The sequence below is a fragment of the Cuculus canorus genome, chromosome 4 (genome assembly GCF_017976375.1).
Source record: "Cuculus canorus isolate bCucCan1 chromosome 4, bCucCan1.pri, whole genome shotgun sequence".
Classification (NCBI taxonomy): Eukaryota; Metazoa; Chordata; class Aves; order Cuculiformes; family Cuculidae; genus Cuculus; species Cuculus canorus.
Genome location: NC_071404.1, coordinates 36,816,105 through 36,835,456, shown reverse-complemented (window position 1 = coordinate 36,835,456; position 19,352 = coordinate 36,816,105). Strand labels below are relative to the sequence as shown.

Here is a 19,352-nt window from a genome sequence, read left to right as displayed (position 1 = left end):
TACTGTTCTTAAAAGCTTTTAACAGTCTCCGTGCAAAACAATGCAGTGTGAAATTAATATGCATGTTAAGACTTTATAGCCTTTGTAAATGAATTTTAAACACACATGTGTTATACCACTGAATATAAAAGTGCATACCAGTTGCTGTGTTTATCACCAAGGGATTGATTTGGGAAGCTATATATTTTATTACCTTCCAGTTTGGCTTCAGTTTTCATTAGATATTGAATAAGGATCGTTGGAGGCAGACATGCAGTCTTGCACTGAGAAGCAGAGTTAGCTGCTAGAGAGTGTTTCTGGCCTCAGGACATCATAGCTTGGGGCAATATTTGTGCAAGATCATAAGAGTAAGCCCTGTAGTACTTGAAGTTACTTCTGTAACAATCAGTGTCATTACAAAACTGTATTATTAAGACTATTAAGACTATTTTCAATTATTTGTCTCTGAACTTAGTATTAAGTGTCTACCTGTTTTCCTAAACTCATCTCTGTCTGTCAGTTATCAAAATCAATTGCACTAATCTTCTATTTCCTCAAGTCATGGTACGCTAAATTGAAATATAAATCTAATTAAAGCTTTTAATAAAGGGGTATATTGAGTATTCTTAAATCAACTTACTTCCAGCGGTTTTGGTGTATATGTAAATTAACACATATGTTGAAGCAGTTGTTCACTATTCTTTTAAGTAAAGGAAGGGTCAGTGATCTTGCTGGAGGGATGGGGACAGAGGGCTTTAATTTGCAGAATGAAAATCTTGGGCTGATGTGGAGTGCAGCGTGTCTGTTGTACTTCAAAGCAGCAGACAACTTTTGAAGGATTCTGTACCAACATTTACATAAATGTAAACTAAATCTATCCTGATCATCTCAAATTTGTTGAAACTTGTTTTCCTGTAACAGTGCGGTCTGTGTGGGGGGAAAATGGTCTTTCTCCATCACGTGACTCTACTTTTTTAAAAATATGCTGAGAGTGTTCAGGTTTTATTTCTTTTTTGATTTGTGCAATTGAAATGAAACTGAGGGTGGGAGGCACAAAAACTCACAGTAACTGTGTTTGCTCAAGCCATTGTGTCTCTTCTTATAAAAACTTGGGACTTGAGTTGTGGAAAAATCAATAGGAAGAATTGGGCATTCATTTTAGAGCTTTGCTATAAACTGTAATTTTTTTTTTTCCTTGAATACCAGCTTTTATTTTTAACTGGATAATATGCTTGTCCCCACATGGTATAATATTACTAAGCCAAGTCATATCACTTGCCTCTTGACTAAGCAGTGAAGAAATGTCAAAGAAAACAGTATATGCTAGATGCAGAGATAATACTTGGTTCTAACATAGAGGCAAATGAATTTTAAAGGCTCATAGGAGATTCTTAAGAGACGTAATTTGGTCTAGAATAGGAAAACACATTTTTTTGTGTTATCACCCGCAGCTCTATCACTTGGATAAAAGGGAAGAGCTGCATTGCTTTCCTAAATATAATGCTGAAATGTGCTTGGTTTGCTATCAGTAAAGAAATTTGGGGTTTAATTTTAAAAAGTCTGTTATATATAAGTGTTTTTAGGTGACTTTTCAGGAGTGTATTCTGATGTCCAACGCTTACATCAAAATAAAGGAGATAGTGAAGCAACTCTGTCTCCTTCTTTTTTCCTCAATTCTTAATACATCTACACAACCAAGCATAGTGTATTCTGAAAGCTCAGCTATTCTAGTCCGTGATTTTTAAAGAGACCCTTTGAGGATTGCTCCCTTGTCTAGGGGTGACTTCTGTTTGTGTTTTCTGTGTTCAGCTATATTTCTAGTATATGTAGAAATAACCTATGACCTAAAGGAGATGAAGAACAGCAGGGAGCCCATTATCTGCCTCTCTTTAAATTATCATTCTCGTGCATACTCATTTCACTGCGAAAGCTGATTAGTAGAAGGGAAAGTGCATTTTCAGTATGTTACACAGTACTGTAAATAGTTGGTTTTCATTGAATTAGTAGGATTATATTAAAAAATGAAGGGAAAGCAATAGATTAGGCTTGTAATCAAAGTCTCTAAAAATAAGTGGTTTTACATGCCTTCTTGGGAAGTTAGTCAATGAGAGTATAATATAAAAAAAGAAATTTTAAAATATTTGATGAATAGACACATTCACAGAATTTGCGCTAAAGGTGCCATCCACCATTGTTACATTGTGCTAGTAAAATTAATCAAACTTTTAATTTCTTCTTGTATCTTCTGTATTGTGAGTATTTGTAAATTATGACTTTTTCTTTTAATGTAAACCTACCGGTTCTGTTTAGGTTTGGTTTTGGTTTTTTTCCCACTCTTTCTAGTCATTTGGTAGATTATCTTTGATAAAATGTGGAAAGATCTCTTCGCGTTCTCAGCTCATCCTGGATCAGAGGGGGGGAAGTTGCGTGGGATTATGTTTGTTTTTTCATAGTATGTATTTGATTGCTAGTGAGAAATTGCAAAGATTTTTTATTTCATGCATGAAGAACTAACATTTATATGTATCAAGATGCTGACATAAATGTGCTTCTCCCTTGAATTTTACAACTCTAAGATGTAGGAAACTGGAAAATCCATTAGTCGTTTGTTTCTAAGGAATGCCTTTTCCCTCATCTGTTCATGGTGCTTGCGCAGTTCAAAAGCCTGTTTTTACAGGTAGGCCGAGAGTGCAGAAATGCAGGTCTTAAAAGCAACACTGCTATTTTTAAATACGAACTTTCTAAATGATGGTAAATTAAGTAATTTTTGATATATCACTCTTATTTTACTTTCAGATGTAAAATAACTAGTATACTCCAATTCATGTAGACGAGACTCCTGTAGAGCAAAAACTGAAAAAAAGCTGTCATGCTACTCAACCAGATGAGCTTCGAGACAAACCCATGATGCGTGTGGATCTGGGGGTTTTAGGGTTTTTTTGCATAAAAGAAGCATTGTTAGCATGGAATAAAAATGATGATGGTAGCCTGGGAGACATGCTTTTAAGGGTAACTTTCACAAATGAGGGTCATAACTAAAAGCTCTTCAACTAGCACAGAACACATTAAACTGGAAGAACAAATAAAAAGCTGGTGTTGGCAGATCAAAGAAAATGAAAGCATAAAAGGTTCTCTTAGAAGAACAGTTGGCCTAAATATCAGAATTGTAGTAATATCTTTTCTGTCTTATTCTCTTCTGTTTTACTGCTTTCATGTATACCTTGATTATTTTAGCCACTTGTATTGTTTCCTTCAAAACTTTGCTCATTTGCTGCCTAGAATTTAATACAATAGTAAGTGTTCAGGCTTATGAGAAGAGACTTATATTCTTGTTTGAGAATAAAGTGAAATCCATCTTTGGAGAATTAATTAAGTTCATGTTCTAATGGGAATGAAAATTTTAGCTGATTCTCTCCTTCGTTCAGCTAACTCTAAAAGATAAAGTGAACATTGAGAACTGCACTTGCCATGTATAGTGTGTGTGTGACAGGGACTTTAGCATATGATACCTGTAGAAACTGAAATAATATCTGCCTGTTTACTAATATTGCATTTTCACAGATCAGTTGCAAGATGTGGTTTTGTATCATCAGTAACTTAAAAGGTTTTCAGGTGTAGGTGCTTCTGGACTAGATAATAACCATCTATGGCCTGAAGACTGAATCAGATCTGTCAACCCATAGACTGTGCGTTCCCACCTTCTTTTTTTCCCAAAGTGAAATACTTTCACTCCTTCTCTATTTGAATGACAGACTAGATGAATTGTTCTTGCAGTTTTTTTGGAAGGCCTTTTCACTTTTCATATGACGGAAAATAAGTCCACTCAATAAGCAAAATAGTCCACTGTGTAAGCACTTCTGTATCTTTTGATGTTTTGATGAATATACATGTTTAACTAGTGATGCAGCTGGCTTTCTGCTAGATGTCAGGCTTCTCTTTGTGCACAAGTGTCATATATGCAAGAGAGTTGTCCCAAGGTTTCATTATCACAGCTGCCTTTCTGGTTGCATAGGAGGCAACGGGTCAGCCTTGAGGTTTTAAAGTGTTTCTGAGAGAGTGTATGTCTTGGTACTGCCTAGAGCTGAGCAGACTGTGACTATTCCTAGGAAAGGAATGTTTTCCCAGTTAGGGGAGGATGAGCTGCTCCATTATGAGAAAAACTGTATCAAATAGACTGAAGTGAAATATAATTAATTTGGCTTTTTATCTTGAAATAAAATGGAATTAAGCTACCACAGAGCTTTGTATAGTAATATAAAAAAATCTTGGCTAGTGATTACAGTTTTACTAGGGATAGAGCAAGAGGAAAAATAACTGGTCTCTAAATCATATTTGTAAATAATGATAGTCATATCTTGAATGTTCTTTCTCATAGCTTTTATATATAAAGGGATTTGCTTTTGCAAATAAACTCATTCTGGTTTAGCATCAAATATTATCCTCCTCTTATCATAGTAATGAAGAGGCCACTGTTTGCTGAAAAATTGAATGGAACGCTCACAATATATAATATAAAATTTGAAATTAACATCAATTTCTGCTTTTATTCCATGTGCTGATTAGCATAAAAGAAACATTGCTGTAAGAACTGTGAGGTAATGAACACACAAAACCCCACCCACTTTCAGCTCAGGAAATGCTCTAAATGAAAATGGCTAGTGGGAAAGCACTGAGGCAAGGATGATATGTTTTATGTTTATGCACTTCCCAGGCATCTACTTTGGGCCAAATCTGGGGGAAGGGGTAATAATTTGCTAGACAAGGCAGACCTTTGATTCACTGCATATGAATATTACAACAGCAAAAAATCATTATTCCCAATTGCTGTTGTAAAAATACATTTTAATTACTTCTTCCCTTCTGTAAGCCCTTTGTTATAGAGTCGTAATTATAGGAATGGTGCTACAATGTGTGTTGTCATTTCCAGTGCTCAGCTGTTAGCTACAATGTTGAGTTAAATGATGAGATTTTGATCTTTACAGATCAGCTGATAATACTTGTTCTCAAGCATCCCAATTAGTGTATGAGGGATGGGCTACAATTTTTCCCCTTTTTCTAAGTGGAGAATGTTGGGGTTTTTTCACCTTAATCTGGTGGAGTGCACCCAGTGGGGGCAACACGTGTTATGTGACAAATGGAGAGAGAAACCTATTGACTCAGAATGCCATAAAGGCTAGTTGACTTAACCTTGTGTAGTACAAAACACAAGACAGGAGGTTCAAAACAATGGCTTTGCCTGGAGAGCTTGTAGCACTTATCTGTGGTGAAGTCCTTAACTTCATTAGGAATCATGAGCAAATCACCTGCAGTCACTAGAGGCTGACTATTTATTTGTTGTTTGGTTGTTTGGGTTTTTTTTTCCAGCAAACCAGTCCCATACCAGGAGTTTTTAGAAACTATTTATAACTTTCTCCATTGTTAGTAACAGGAAATATTACTTATGTAGCATTCAAATATGTTGGATATCCTTGTTCATTGTATGTAGCCTTATAATTTTAAAGATAACCTCAGCAAATATCCAATATGCAATTCCAATGATTAGTGTAACATATAGCATTATAAAAAATAAATCAGCATAATGCTGCATCAGCATTTCAAAGAGCCCTCATGATTACTAGGGCCACAGAGGGGAGAATAAAGTGTGGAGGAGGTAATTAGAATGACCTTATATTACCAAACCAGCAAGTAGTGTCTTTGTCCACAAGTAATGGAGTTTTTCCTTAAGAGGCTGCTTATCAACAGTATATGCATACTGATATCAATGAAAGCTAATGAGAATTACCTACACACGACTGTAAATGACAAAATGTACTGCTTGTATTTTCCAAACACATTACAGTTTTAGCTGAGCTATTCACAGTGTTTAATTTTCTTATTTTATTGACTTTAAACTTTTAGCACACTAGAATTGTTTTAGACAATTCCCTAAATATTAGTGAGTTAACAAGTTTTTTGTGTTGTTTGTGGTTTAAATTGGGCACTGTGCTGCCTTTAACACTTAATGGCTGGGTTTGAGGTTACTGGTTTAATAATGGTCGATAACTTATCATACCTGAAAACCTCTACAGAGGTAACACTAGATGCTAGATTTTCTTTAAAATAGATTATTTATTAATATACATAATCTAAAAATGCTTGTTTGCTTCTTAGTTTGCATTTTGGCTTTAGAGTTAAGGAAATCGAATAAGACAAACATTAGAAAAATAGACTGTAGAATGCTGACAGTCTTCTGAAGTATATGTAGATGAACAGTAGTTTTAGCTGAGCATTGAGAGTTGTGTGCTTTCTTTTTCCAGTATTTCTGCCATTGACTTTTATTGTAACTATGATAAACTAGCGTGAAATCACTTTAAGACAGTCTACTCAGAATATGCCAGGTTCTCTGTAAGCAGCCTTGGGACACAGATCTTTAACTTTTGCCACTACATAATTACTGCAACAATATTTACCCAGCATATGAACTGATATAATAGTTGTGTTATACCTTACAGTTTCAGCGTTATCAATTGACTTATCTGTTGAGCCTGAATTTGGGCTCCTTGTGTCCTAGGATAGGTTTGGTTTATTGGTTTTCAGATTTTGTTGGGTTTTACTTTGTTTAGACTTCTGGTGGTTCTCGTTTGTGTTCCATGAGCTTTTAGTATTTTGTACAGTGAATAATAAGCTACTTCACCTCTTTCTAATATGAAGAAGATCGATGTATTCTAAATAACAGAAATATTACTGGAGTGGAAAAACTACTAACAAACTCCCAAACTATTTCATTGCAATCCAGCAGGAGTCACCAAGAACAGAAATCTGCTTCAGCTTTGCTGAAGGAAAAGTTAATTGTCAGGCAGAGGGGAAGAGCCTCTGGAGACTAAGGTGTTACTAAGGGCAGAATTTCCACACCAGGTGTATGGAATTCTGTGGAGGATTAATGTGTAAGGCTGATAAGTGAGGGAGTGTTAACTGTTTCAATGCTTATCAAAATATTAAAGTAAATTGGGAAGATTTCTTTACAAAGGATTTCATTACTGTGTGAGGTTGACATCAGATTTCAATGTCCCAGTTTAAACAAGCTCCACTGATGGAATTAAAAAAACAAAGAAATACCATAGGTTCTTTCAATAAAGAGCTAAAGTAAATACAAAGCCTACTGAAATATGAGGTCCCTGTCACAGGGTGATTTGATCCTATGAGCTGGAAGTTTACAGAGAAGAGAAAAGTTTAGCAAACTGCCTTGCTTTTCATTTGCAAATAGTTATTGAGAAAATGCTTCATTTTGACAGTTTTCTGATTTTTATGCTGAATGGAATGTTCAGTTGGGATTTATCTTCCAGTCTAAAAGATTTAAAGGCTTACTGGAAAAAAACAGCCTAAACAAGCCCCACTCACCAGAGAATTAAATGATTCTGTCTCAGATAAAGCAAAAAGTAATGTGTGGGTATTTCATTTTGACTTTTTCAAGTTCTGCTACATATCCACTGAAGTTATCTTTGTTTCATATATCTTACTGGTCACTCGGTGTGCTGAACAGGAAAATTTATCATTTGTACATCCCTAACCTAAAACCTATTTATGAGGAGAGTGTCATTTACAATATAGCAGATGTAGGCCTGTTCTCAAAGTTGTCAAGAAACTATTGTGAATATTTTTTTCAACAATTTAAGTGGACGTGTCTAGGCTTGCAAGTGATGTATAGAGCAATCTGTTTCTCCTCCCTTATGGTGAATAAGGTGGCATTATAATTTGTCAAGGCCATGGATTTATATAGATAAAGAGCATCTCAAGATGGTGGTAGAATCTGAAGGGGAACCACTCCTGTTGGTGGTTAGCACCTCTTAACTGCAACTTGTCCTTATTTTCATAATTGTTCTTTTAGCTGCTCATGTACAATATTAGTTATTGTACCAGCTTACATGATTGTGGAGGCTCAACCAGAAAAATAGTGCTTAAGTTGCTTCAACTATGACCTGAACCCTTGTTGAAACAATCCTGAGTACATTTCCCTGCTTCTAGAGCTCTTGTGTTGGGCATTACAAAAGTACAGGGACTCCTGCCAAATCTAGCGGATTAATTATGAGATCTGTGATGAAAGAAATGTCAGTGTTTAAATAGACTTCATATATTATCTTAGATTTTTTGCAAAATATATAAACAAAGAATCATTCCCCAAAACAACAAATTTATTTTTTCTTCAGTGTATATAGACCTCTACTTTTACTTGAAACTGAGAAGCTACAGAAGTTAAATTTCTACTATTTAAATGTAAGTTCTCTTTAAAGACAAGTTGGAAGAAAAGTAGTGGCTAAAATTTGAATGTAGTGTCTTTAAAAGCATTTCTAATGTCCAGGCTGCTGGTGTTCTAGTACCTGAAGAAAGGATGTATGGGAATTATTCAGTGAGAGGCAAGCTGCAAAATCAGGTACCTACACCTGTAGTGAGAGGAAGATATGTTTTCACCTAAACTCTGTACTTGCCTTACACACTGTAAGGCAAGTATTATAAAAGTTAGTACAAATGCAGATGTGTTCTGCACTGCAGTTATGTAAAAAAAAAAAAAAAAAAAAATCTGTTCTACATTATAGTCACCTGTTGTCAGAAGTATGGTCTTGAGGTCTTTTCCTCTAAAATCAAGAAACTGCTTTTTTTCTTTCTTGAGACTTTAGCTTTAAAAATCATCGGCATTCCATACTTAGGTACTCCCATGTTCATGTTTATTGCACGAGATTAAATAGGTATATATTTCTGTAATTCTTTGTTTGACACATTCAAGGATTTCCAACAATCAGTTCATTCCACTGTACTTGGAAGTTTGTCTTGTAATGTATCATATTCAAACAGGCATGACAAAAAATGTTTTCCAAGACAAATCAAAACTACATTCAGATGAGAAAGCTAAGAGGTATGATTTAGTGTAGAGTTGTTTCTCAAGGGTGGATTTTTTTTTTTTTCTTTATCAGCTGAAGTGTTCTGGGAATCTTAGGGTAATGATATACTTGTAGAAACGATTCAAGGAGAAATGAGGCATGTGTTCATAAATAATTGCTGTCTCAGTTGTGAATTATTTCACAAAAATTCCCACCGGAGTCATATCACTGTTAGTTTTAATGTAGAATGGGTCCTTCCTAAAGAAAATTTTGTAAGTGTGGATAAATTAAACTTCTGATCTCAATTACTGGCTTTTTTTGGATACAAGACCTCAAGATGTTTTGGTTTTTTGTTGTCTCAACAGATTGCAAGCATACATGACAATAAAAGAAAAGCCCAAAACTTCTTTGAATTAATACTTTGTAGTATCTTAGTTTTCTCTTCCTTGCATTTATTCTCCCATCTTTTTGATATACAGTGAGCTCAGGTGGATGGGGGCAGGGGGAAAGTGGTTGTTCTAGAAACCTACAGCTTCTTCCTGAAGTCTGAAAGGAATACAAGAGGAACTGGCAAAAGAAACCCAACAAAATAAAACAAAAAAAAAAACCCCATGATCTGTAAAAGCATTTTATCAGAGCAATTTCACATAGATCTATATAAAGAATCATAACATTAAAGCATAGTCTGACTTTCCTCTCCATGAGATCAATTATGTTCTCTGTCCACAGCTGTCTAATGCCTAGACATGGGTATGGCAGTACATAAACCTGGTCAGTTTGAAAAGGATGAGAAATATGGATATGGTTTTATTCAGTCTCTTTCATTGTGTAACAGCTCCGCCACTGGTCTTCCTTCCATCGCTATTGAGAATTCACTGAAGTCTTTTGTTTGTCCTTTTTGCTTTTGAGGTGGCTTCAGACCATAGATTACTCCAAGACTTATAGTGGGTATCTCAACCCAACCCAGAGGTTTCCTCCTTCACTTACTTCTCTATGCAGCAGCTCTGTTGCTTGAGAGCATCTGGGATTTAAAGAAGGGTGGTCTTTTCCATTAGAGATTGCACTGATGAAAATATGAAATATGAAAAAGTTCAGTATTTCTATCCATCAAAGAAGATTTTCAGAGATTCTGTATTCTGAGAGCAAAGTGGACTCAACATAGTGCAGATTAGTTGTTCTACAAGCTCAAATGATTTTTGGAGATATTAATTCAAAGCTTACAAGCCCATGCTATATTTTAAAATTTGTGACTCCTTGTAAGCCACGGTAAGCTTGGGAATACTTCTCATTGAAATATACTCTCCTTATCCAACTTGCTTAATAATTGATTGTGAGGATTGTCAGATCACTTTCTTAAAACTTAATTGGACTTGAAAACTGATTCCACTAAATTTGGACTTACATGTGTTTTGCATTATGCTTGTTAACGTTAGAATACATAAGTAGGAGTATGAGATGTTGCTAAATTCCAAGTATTCAAAATGAGAACAATCAACAGGTAAATTATTGAGTTGTCAAACTAAATGAAGCTGAATAGTTTTATGTGATTCACATGCAGATTGTTACAAAAGGCACAGATTCTGCATTAGCAAAAATAGGTGCTCAAGATAGTGCTCATTCCTTTTCAAAATCAAGAACAATAAAAACTATTTTTCATAACTTAGCTGTGCAGAAGTGTTAGGCTGTTTCTCTTTTTCTGACAAAGCAGCAGATTCCAAAGAAACATCTGTTATTGTCATACTTACATATTCATTTTCTTAGTCATTAATCTACATGAAAATATGTCTTAATGCTTATATATATTGGAGCAATACTAATTTTCAAGGTAAAACTTAAAAGTACCTTGATAACCTTTCTTTTTGATGAGGAATTAAGTAGTTAATAATGCTGACAAGTTCTCTTTAAGTCTGTAAGTGAAATAGTCTCACTTAATAGAGCTGAATGAAGCTCTTCACATCTTGGAACTATTGCACGAAACTTTCTGCAGAGCAACTTTTATATTTGTTTTAAGAATTCTGTCAATATGAAGAATGAGTCTAAAAATAAACTGAGTGAGGTGATTTTATAAAAAAAAATGGTAAATATTTTAAAGTACGAGAAGTGCTAGTGTTGTATGCTAATTCATGCAGATTGCTTCAGAATTCTGCTAAAAAGAGACTGAGTCACTTTCCTTGGTGTAAAAGCACAAGATGCTTATTTCAGAACCATGTGTAATCCTTAGGAGGCTGTGGGAAGAAGTCCTAATTTTTTTATTAAATATGGAGCTACTGAAAATATTCTAGGTAATGTTAAACTGAGGTCTGCCCCAACCTCTGTGGTTAAAAAGAGCATTTCCACTAATGCCATGTACATCACTTAATGTACAGTGGAGTTAATTTAGACATACAGTGTTATTCCTTAAAACTGTCATTCTTGTAATTGCTATTTCTGGAGGGGTTTTTTATTGTTTATTTTTGCCATGCATTTCCCAAATGTCTGCTGCTATATCCCATTTTCTTTAGCAAGTGAAGGATGGGGGTGTATGAGTTAATCGATCTCCAATAGAAAACAATACTTTAAAACAAAAGAGAAAAAAAATCAACTTTTTTCTTTGTTTTCTAATCGAGGCTGTGTCCATGTGTTGCATCCAATGGGCTTCATCTTAGTAAGATGCCTCACTTCAGAGGTGGGCAGAATCCTTCAAGCAGCCCTGCATTGCATGTCAGAAGCAAATTAATTGGTATAAAAGCAAGTCCTCAGTAAAGATAATCTAAATGACCAGCAACAAAGACCCTATTTTGTGTGAACTTCAGTAGTGTGTACTAAAAAAACCCACAGAATACACTGACTAAGGCTTTTTATATGGTATTTCCAAGACAGGTGTATCAGGACTTTTTTCACTTGGTTTTGGTTTTTCCTCCCCAATTCTTCATTTTCCCAAGTCAAAGAAAATAAATATTAGTTTACCTGAAAGATAATGATATAATAGTAATATAATGGTTTTAGAGACTTGGATCTGTACTTACCGCTATAGATGCGAATACATGACGAGCTGCAGCATTTAGGCCACTAAATAGTAATAGGGGTTGTGGAGGTGCCTAAAAGAGGTTTCTGTTGGACAGAAAAGTACATATATATCTGTGTATATATATCCACATATGGTCAGAAATGCTCATTGCTCACTGACACATTTCAGCTAACTCAGTTCTTGTTATGCTGTGAAAGTAATGGTATTTGATTAGGTTATTGGGCTTTGCTATCAGTTTTGCTTTGGGCAAACCACTTCTGCTGTTGGTGTGTTTGCCTGTTTAAAATATCAACAACATTCACTTCTTTTAAACTGTTGTTAAGTATTAGTCAGTATAGGATTTTCTTTGATGGTTCAAACTCCGTCTAGAGTGGGGTGTGTCACTTAGGAATATGACCAGCCTTGCCCTGCTCGGTTTTATGCAGCTTGTGCTCTCAGGGGAATAGGGGGTGTTCCCAGGAATGCTGCTTGTCAAAAACACGGCATAGCAACACCTGAATTCAGCCTTTTACCTCTCAAAACATGATGGGACAGGGAAAGGCTTTTTTTGATACACCGATCATAGCAAGTAGGGATTTCAGCTCAGAGGGAATCTTTTATTCTTGGAACTTGCATGATGTTAGCATCACAAGGTAATTACTTGCATTGTAATTGTATCTTTTGGGACCCTTAAAGCCAACAGAACAAAGTGCTGGTAACAAATAATAGAAACAAGATAAGTTAAATGAGAGCCTAATAGCTGGGCTTAAAAAAAAAAAAAAAGTCAGATACCAAATTTAGATCAAGTTCTTGAAAATGGTGACTGAGAAATGTGTTAAGGAACTGCTTTAACTTTTTTGTTAAAAAAAGTGGTTTTGTTTGCTCTTTCTCAGAAATCCTGATCCATATGTGTGCACAGAAGTGTACATAAAATATACTTACTCATAATTTAATATCAAGTAGTTTTATTTGTGGTGATGTTGTTCTATGTTAATTTAAAAGTTAGCACCCAAAAACATTTAGAAAATAATTTTACAGCCTGAAAAGACCAAAATTGATTTCTCATTGTGAAATTGCTCATTATTTCCTTAATCCACGGTTCTCAGATGGACTGTGTTTTTATTTTAAGAATGGGAGCATATACTTCTGATGAATTACTGCCTTGGGATGGCTGAGACTTGAACATAGTTTTGTCTGTATTTTGTCACTAATTTAAAGTCCATGTAAATTTCTGAAGTACAATCAAATTCCTCAGGAGTTCTGTGTTCCTACTCTTTAAGAAGTGTTTTGTGCTTCTGAAGTGAAATCCTACAAAAGAAAAAAAAAATGGGGCTTTCTTTACAGTATATGCAAGATAAGCTTATTCACAGCTTGATACACGAACCTATGAAATTTAAAGAAGGAAATTTCAGGGCTAGTTGTACATTCTGTAATATAATTTAAAAAGGAAAGTGTCTTTTCCTCTTAGATAAACATGTCATGTTAGCAGTTTGTTTTGGTTCAGGTTTATGTAGTCAAAAGCAGCTGTTATTTTGGGAGGCGTAATAAATGTTCATTTGTTTACTGTTTTCTTATCCTCAATTTCTGCACAGCTGAACTTCCAGGGTAAATTAGGTATCACTGTAGCTCAAGAAAGCCAAGCAGTGAAACAGTTGTATACACTTACCTGTTAAATTACCCATAATGTGCTTTGTGTTAGCACAAATTAAGAGACACAAGAAGTAAGTTATTGCTTCTACTTTAAGCTTTTGTTTTTTGTGTGGTTCAGCCTCCATAGATGGCAGGCAGAACAGCTGGGTGTCTGTGTAAACTGGCTCAACAGGAGCAAGCGTCAGCTCGCAGTGCTGCATTCTTAATTGCAATAAGCTGTTCCAAGGCCATAGTTCAACAGAGACTGAATCTGGCTTTAGAGCTCCTACTTTTAATCAGGAATGTTGCAGCTACATGATGGTGAGCACTGATCATACAGTAAAAACATATTCTGATAACAGTTTTCTGGGAATTTTGACAAGTTAATGTTATTGTCGGGCTATATGCCAAATTGACTATCATCTCTTCTTCTATAGCTGTCATGTAACCAGTGTAGGGCATAAAGCTATTACAGAGGCTATATTGTCTGCAACATCCAATTTGAGGGAAAAATGTTGTTGCATTCTATGTCTAATACAAATAAAATCTGTATTGCTGTACACAGATCCAGCATTCACTGTTATGGAACTATAGCTTGAGAATACCTTTTTCTTTTGACTGTTGTCTCCTGGCTAGGTGTGAGCAGCTTTTTTGCAGATCTTCAGCACAGTGCTAACGTACATACATACATAGTATGAAAGTGTAGAGGTAACATAACTTTCAGTGCGGCAGAAGGACTAGTGTCTTGCATTCATTGTAAATCACTGCCTGTCGTCCTGCACTCTTTTTTTTGTGTTCATCCTACTTATCACTTTTATGTACCTGGCATACGTGTGTAGTCACAAAAATGATAAACTTTGGTAGATAAACATCAGCATGAAAATATGTTTATTCATCTCAATAAAGTTTAGAAATTAATACTCTAATAATGTTGGGTTCCCTATATTACTGATGAAGTGCTGGCGGAAAGGCAACTTTTGTGTTACAACAGATTAATTTGTATATCAGTATAGTGTAATAATACTTTGCTAATACTTTGGAAATCAGTAAAGTAGAAAATGCTTACCTTTCGTTGTAATTTGTTATGCTTGATCTAAAGGATAGTATGCTTTCCCTTCTGTTTACATTCAATTTATTTCTGCTTGTGTTGCAGACAATATTACAGCTGAAATGCAGTGTTGTGTTTTCTGTCTGAAAAGATACATAACTGTATAACATGTCAGGAAGAATCTTTTTTAAAATGTCAAATTAAGTAAGACAAGAACAGCCAAGTTTTTCTTAGCTTGTGATGAGATGTACAGTGCAATGTGAGTTGCTGAATGGTGAAGAGTTATTTCTTAATTTGTACACAAAGAAGCTAATCGTTGTGACTGAACTGAGAGTATGTAAAGGCTTTAAAGAGGAATCCTAAAAGTAAATATTATGTGATGGTAGCCCAAGGAATATGGTGCTTTTTTTTTTCCAAATATTGTATGGAAAGCTCTATGAAAATATAGGTACATAATATTTCTTGAATTACAACATTCTAGTATAACCATGGTTTATTTGCAGTTTAATTATTCTAATTTGTGGTGACTGGGATGTAAGAAGTTGGAATGTTAGGACACCTGTGAATGGCCTGTGGAATATATAGAGAGGGATTACTACAGACTTCACATTATCTCAATGCTCCTGTCTTGACATCTAGGAACTTCTCAGTCTAAAGTATTGCAGTGGTAGACAAAAATACATGGAAGAATCCTGGGCACAGACCTTGGAAAATAATAGTAAGGAAGATAATATTTTTTTTTGTTGCAGTAGCTTTACAGCAACCAAGTATATATACATGAATGTCTTGTGTTTACGTTAATAGAAGAAAAAAGTATTGAGAGAAAAAAATACATGACAAAACAGCATGTGTCAATGACTCTTACTTCCTGATTGTAATGACTTTTTTGGTGAGCTTTGAGGTCCAATGACATTCCCCATAATGAAGGTATTTAGTTCATGTTTTACAGCATCAATAACAATGGGAAGAATCTTAAGACTTTATGATATTGCAAGCATGTCTGCTTCCATCTACCACCAACCTTTATAGTCTAAACAGATGACACCTGTTTCAAAAAAGTTTTAATATGACAAAACATATACCTTCTATAAGTTCAGAAGCTGAGCTGAGCATGTATTATGCAATCATTGTGTGGAATTTTAAGCTCAGGATAACTTACCATGTACCTTGTCTCTAATGAGCTTTACTCATAGAGACTATATTCATAAGAACACCTATACTTGGAACCATGTCCCTCTGAAATTGTGCATAAATAGGTTCAGGGAACAGATACAGTATTTTTACAAGTATTCTTGTAATACTTCTCTTGTATTATGTGTTGTGATGTTTCATTGTTGTTGAAGAATAGAAGTCACAAGTATTTGAATTCCAAAACTATCTTTCATTCTTTACCCTTACCTTTTATTCCTTTACTATTAATGCTCATTGGACAGATTGTGCTTTTAAATAAATACATATTAAAACCTCAATTTTTTTCAGTACTTAACGTGCTATGACATTTCTGTACTATTTTTTCTGGTGCTGTGCCTTCTCTACTATCTGTGTATTATACTAGATGATTTCTGTCTTGGAGCCTGTAGATGTTACACTGCAATGTTTTCCTGTATTCAAGCTCAGATCCTGTAATCAGATTTCATACGTATAGATCCTTAGCTCTTTTGAGAGGCACACTGCATATAGTATTGCTCAATTTGTCTACATTGGTCAGCATGTATTATCAAGACCTTTACTTGTGAAGTGGTTTATAATTCTTAAATTGTAAGATATTTTATATTTGGAGTTTTTTTAATATCATCTTTGTTGAGAGGATGCAAGGTGTTGTAAACACTGTCCTGTCTAGAAGTCTAGCATCAAATATTTTCAAAGTATGAGGAAAGTACTGACAATGCAGAATTCTAAGAACATAAGAACATCAGTAGCTCAAGGCTAAGTAGAAAAGACAGTAAATGCCATAACTACTGTTATGAAATTTGTAGTACATTGTCTGAATACCAGGGATAGAATCTGTGACTATCTTAATAGATCATTTTTTCCATTTTTTTCTTCTAGAGATGTTAATGGTATGTGTAAATATATATGCATGTCTTTATTTTTTAATGCAGCTGTCTCACTATGGTCTAAACTGGAGGGCTTTTTGCCAAGTGCCAGCTCTCATGTAAGAATACTTCAAGCTGACAAAAGTGTTTCCAAAGTACTGTTTTACCCTCAAAAAAAAACTTGAGATTTAGTTTTCTGTTATTGTGTGTGTTAAACCTGATGTTGGTATGAGTCAGATCAGTGCAAAATGTGTTAGAGTATACAGATGAATAAACCATATCTTTATAATTCAGAATGTTTTTAGCAAGTATACATGTAGGACAGCTTTTATTTCAGTTATATTTGTTTTTCCTGAAACAGTTGCATTTTAGATGTAACTCTGTTAGAAATAGTACTGCTTTATATTCAGAAATGCCAGCAAAATTGCTTTTTGTGATCCTTTACGACACTGACACTTGTACTAAAACACCCCGTCTATTTGTTTACTGGAGATTCATCAGGCGAGCTACAGATCCTGGTTCTACAAGTTCTTCCCTAGAGTAGAGTTTTAATTAGAACAACTTTTTTTATTCCAGCTGTCAGTGCAACCCATATAAAAGGCAGAAAACTTGGTTTTAGTGAAGAGTCTGAATGTTTAGCTAGTCCTAAAGTCTATGACCACAAAAAACCCCCGAAGCATTGAATTTTCTACCTCTCTGAATTCTTTTCTCCCTCACCAGTTTGCAGTAGCTGTGTTTGCAGAAGTTGTTTTGACACTTTCTAAAGCTTACTTTCTTCATAAAGAGGAGTTCACAATGCACAGTCATTCCATTCAACTGGAAAATATTTTGCAGGAAAACTTTGAAGTTGTTTTAATCGGATCCCTACTTTACAGACAGCAGGAGTTGTACAGCACCTTCTATAAGTTTGTTTTTGTTTGGTTTTTTTACCCCTTCTGACCTCCTTTCACGTGAAGTAATATCTCAAAGATTCATATGCTTATTGAGTCAAACATTTATTCAAGCTGGAAGGTAGTTCAATATCTACAAAAATGTAGCACAAATAGTGGAAGGTAGTTTGAAAAACAAACAAACAAAGTTTTGTTTCTAGGTAATACAAACTTAAATTTTCATTTGTCTGCCCACTCAGTTTTGCTTCATGAAAAGACCTAGGTTGAAATGTTTCTTCCAAATTAGGAAAAAATAGATTTCTGAAAACATGGACAGCGTTCCTGAGAAATAAAAGTACCTACTTGGCCTCTGGGAAACTAGACATTTCACCACATGGTCAGCATATGTGTCCATTCTATCTTCTACCCGTCTTACTAACGCTAGTCTTCCGCTTGCTCAGCCCTAGCGGTAGCTAAGTTCATCGGATGAACTTGTCCTCAAAAATATTTATCACAAAAATGGATTACTGTAACGCTACTGAATACTGGTATTCTCTGTCATTCTTCAACTGTATTCTTCAACATTCTTCAACTTCTTAAAATATGTATTGCTCAACCTCATATACATATCTTGCTGATTTAACAGTAGATCTGTAGTTCCTTTGTAACTACTGTTCCATGGCAGCTTACATGACTGGTGTATGCCTTTAGTCTCCTTCCTAGAGATGAATGGGAGTTGTGTGTGTCATCTATAAGCCCTTTTCTACTCCTATGATTAGTCTTAGCTACTTCAAGGCACTGAATTTGCAGATACATTAACAAAACATGCAAAGCTTTTTTAAAAAATTATTTATTTTATTACTTATGTCTGTAATATCTGTGCTGAAATAGCCTGTCCTTAGGAGTCAACGAGTCTTCATGCAAAGAAGGAACAGAGGGAAGGGCAGTGGGATAGAACTGCACCAGCAATCAATTAGGCTGGCTTAGACTGCCATAAAACCATACTTGTGTGCAGAGACGTATTCTAAGATTGACCAGTAATCTGGTGCAAAATAGAGGTGGAGGTTGTGTATTTTTTGAGGGGTGGTGGTGATTTATTTTTGAGCACATTGTAAGCTGTAACAAAAACTCACATATAATTGTGGCAGGTAAGAGAACAATAAACTGTGGTGTTGAAGATTGGTTTGCGCTATTTGGAAGCCAGGACCTTGTGGAAAAACTGACTCACTCTTCTTTGGCTTCATTTTCAAAAGAAGTTTCGGATTACAGACCCAGCACCGCTCAGTAAAGCGAGGCTTGGTGTGATACCTGTTGCTTTGAAAACCTGCTCAATATTTGAGCACCACAAATGTTCTCTGAGTTCTCACAGGGTTCAAATCCTTGCCCTACAAGACTGCTTTAACGACTAGGTCTGCCCTTTGCTGGTAAGGGATATTCTAAGCATCTGCTGTTCAGAAAGCAGGATGTTTTACAAAAAGATGAAAGCACTCATGGTGCTAGAAAGAACGTGATTTTTGTCTGCTAATGAGGAAGGCAATTCTTTATGCAGGAGCAGACTGTTTTCAGTCCTTCCTTTCAGCTTGATCTTCATCCAATAATTCAAATAAAAAATGTGTTTGCAATCACTATGTTTGTATCAGGTATTCGATAAATCATGAAAACACAGCTGAAGGAAGAATCTGCAGCTCCTAAACATATGCAGCACTTTTATCAGTGAAAAGTTATTTAGGAATATAACTAGAGATCCTACAGACCTTTGGCCGCCTAAGAATGTAAGAACCAGTGCTCTTTGACATTTCCTGAATTCTACTGAATTAGGACTGCTCAAGAGGTGTCTGTGTGGTCTACTATTTCTTCCTGCAACTTAACAGTTTAGGACTTTTTCAAAATTCAAAAACTAATTTTTCATGCAGCAGAACTGGATATTTGTTTATATGATGTGTAGGAAATAAA

At 35.2% G+C, this 19,352-nt stretch overlaps 1 protein-coding gene across 18 annotated transcripts in view; it reads left to right on the top strand.

Moving 5' to 3' along the window:
- TENM3 (teneurin transmembrane protein 3) overlaps positions 1–19,352 on the top strand; it is a 1,341,795-nt gene that overhangs the window by 333,124 nt on the left and 989,319 nt on the right. The window lies entirely within an intron of this gene.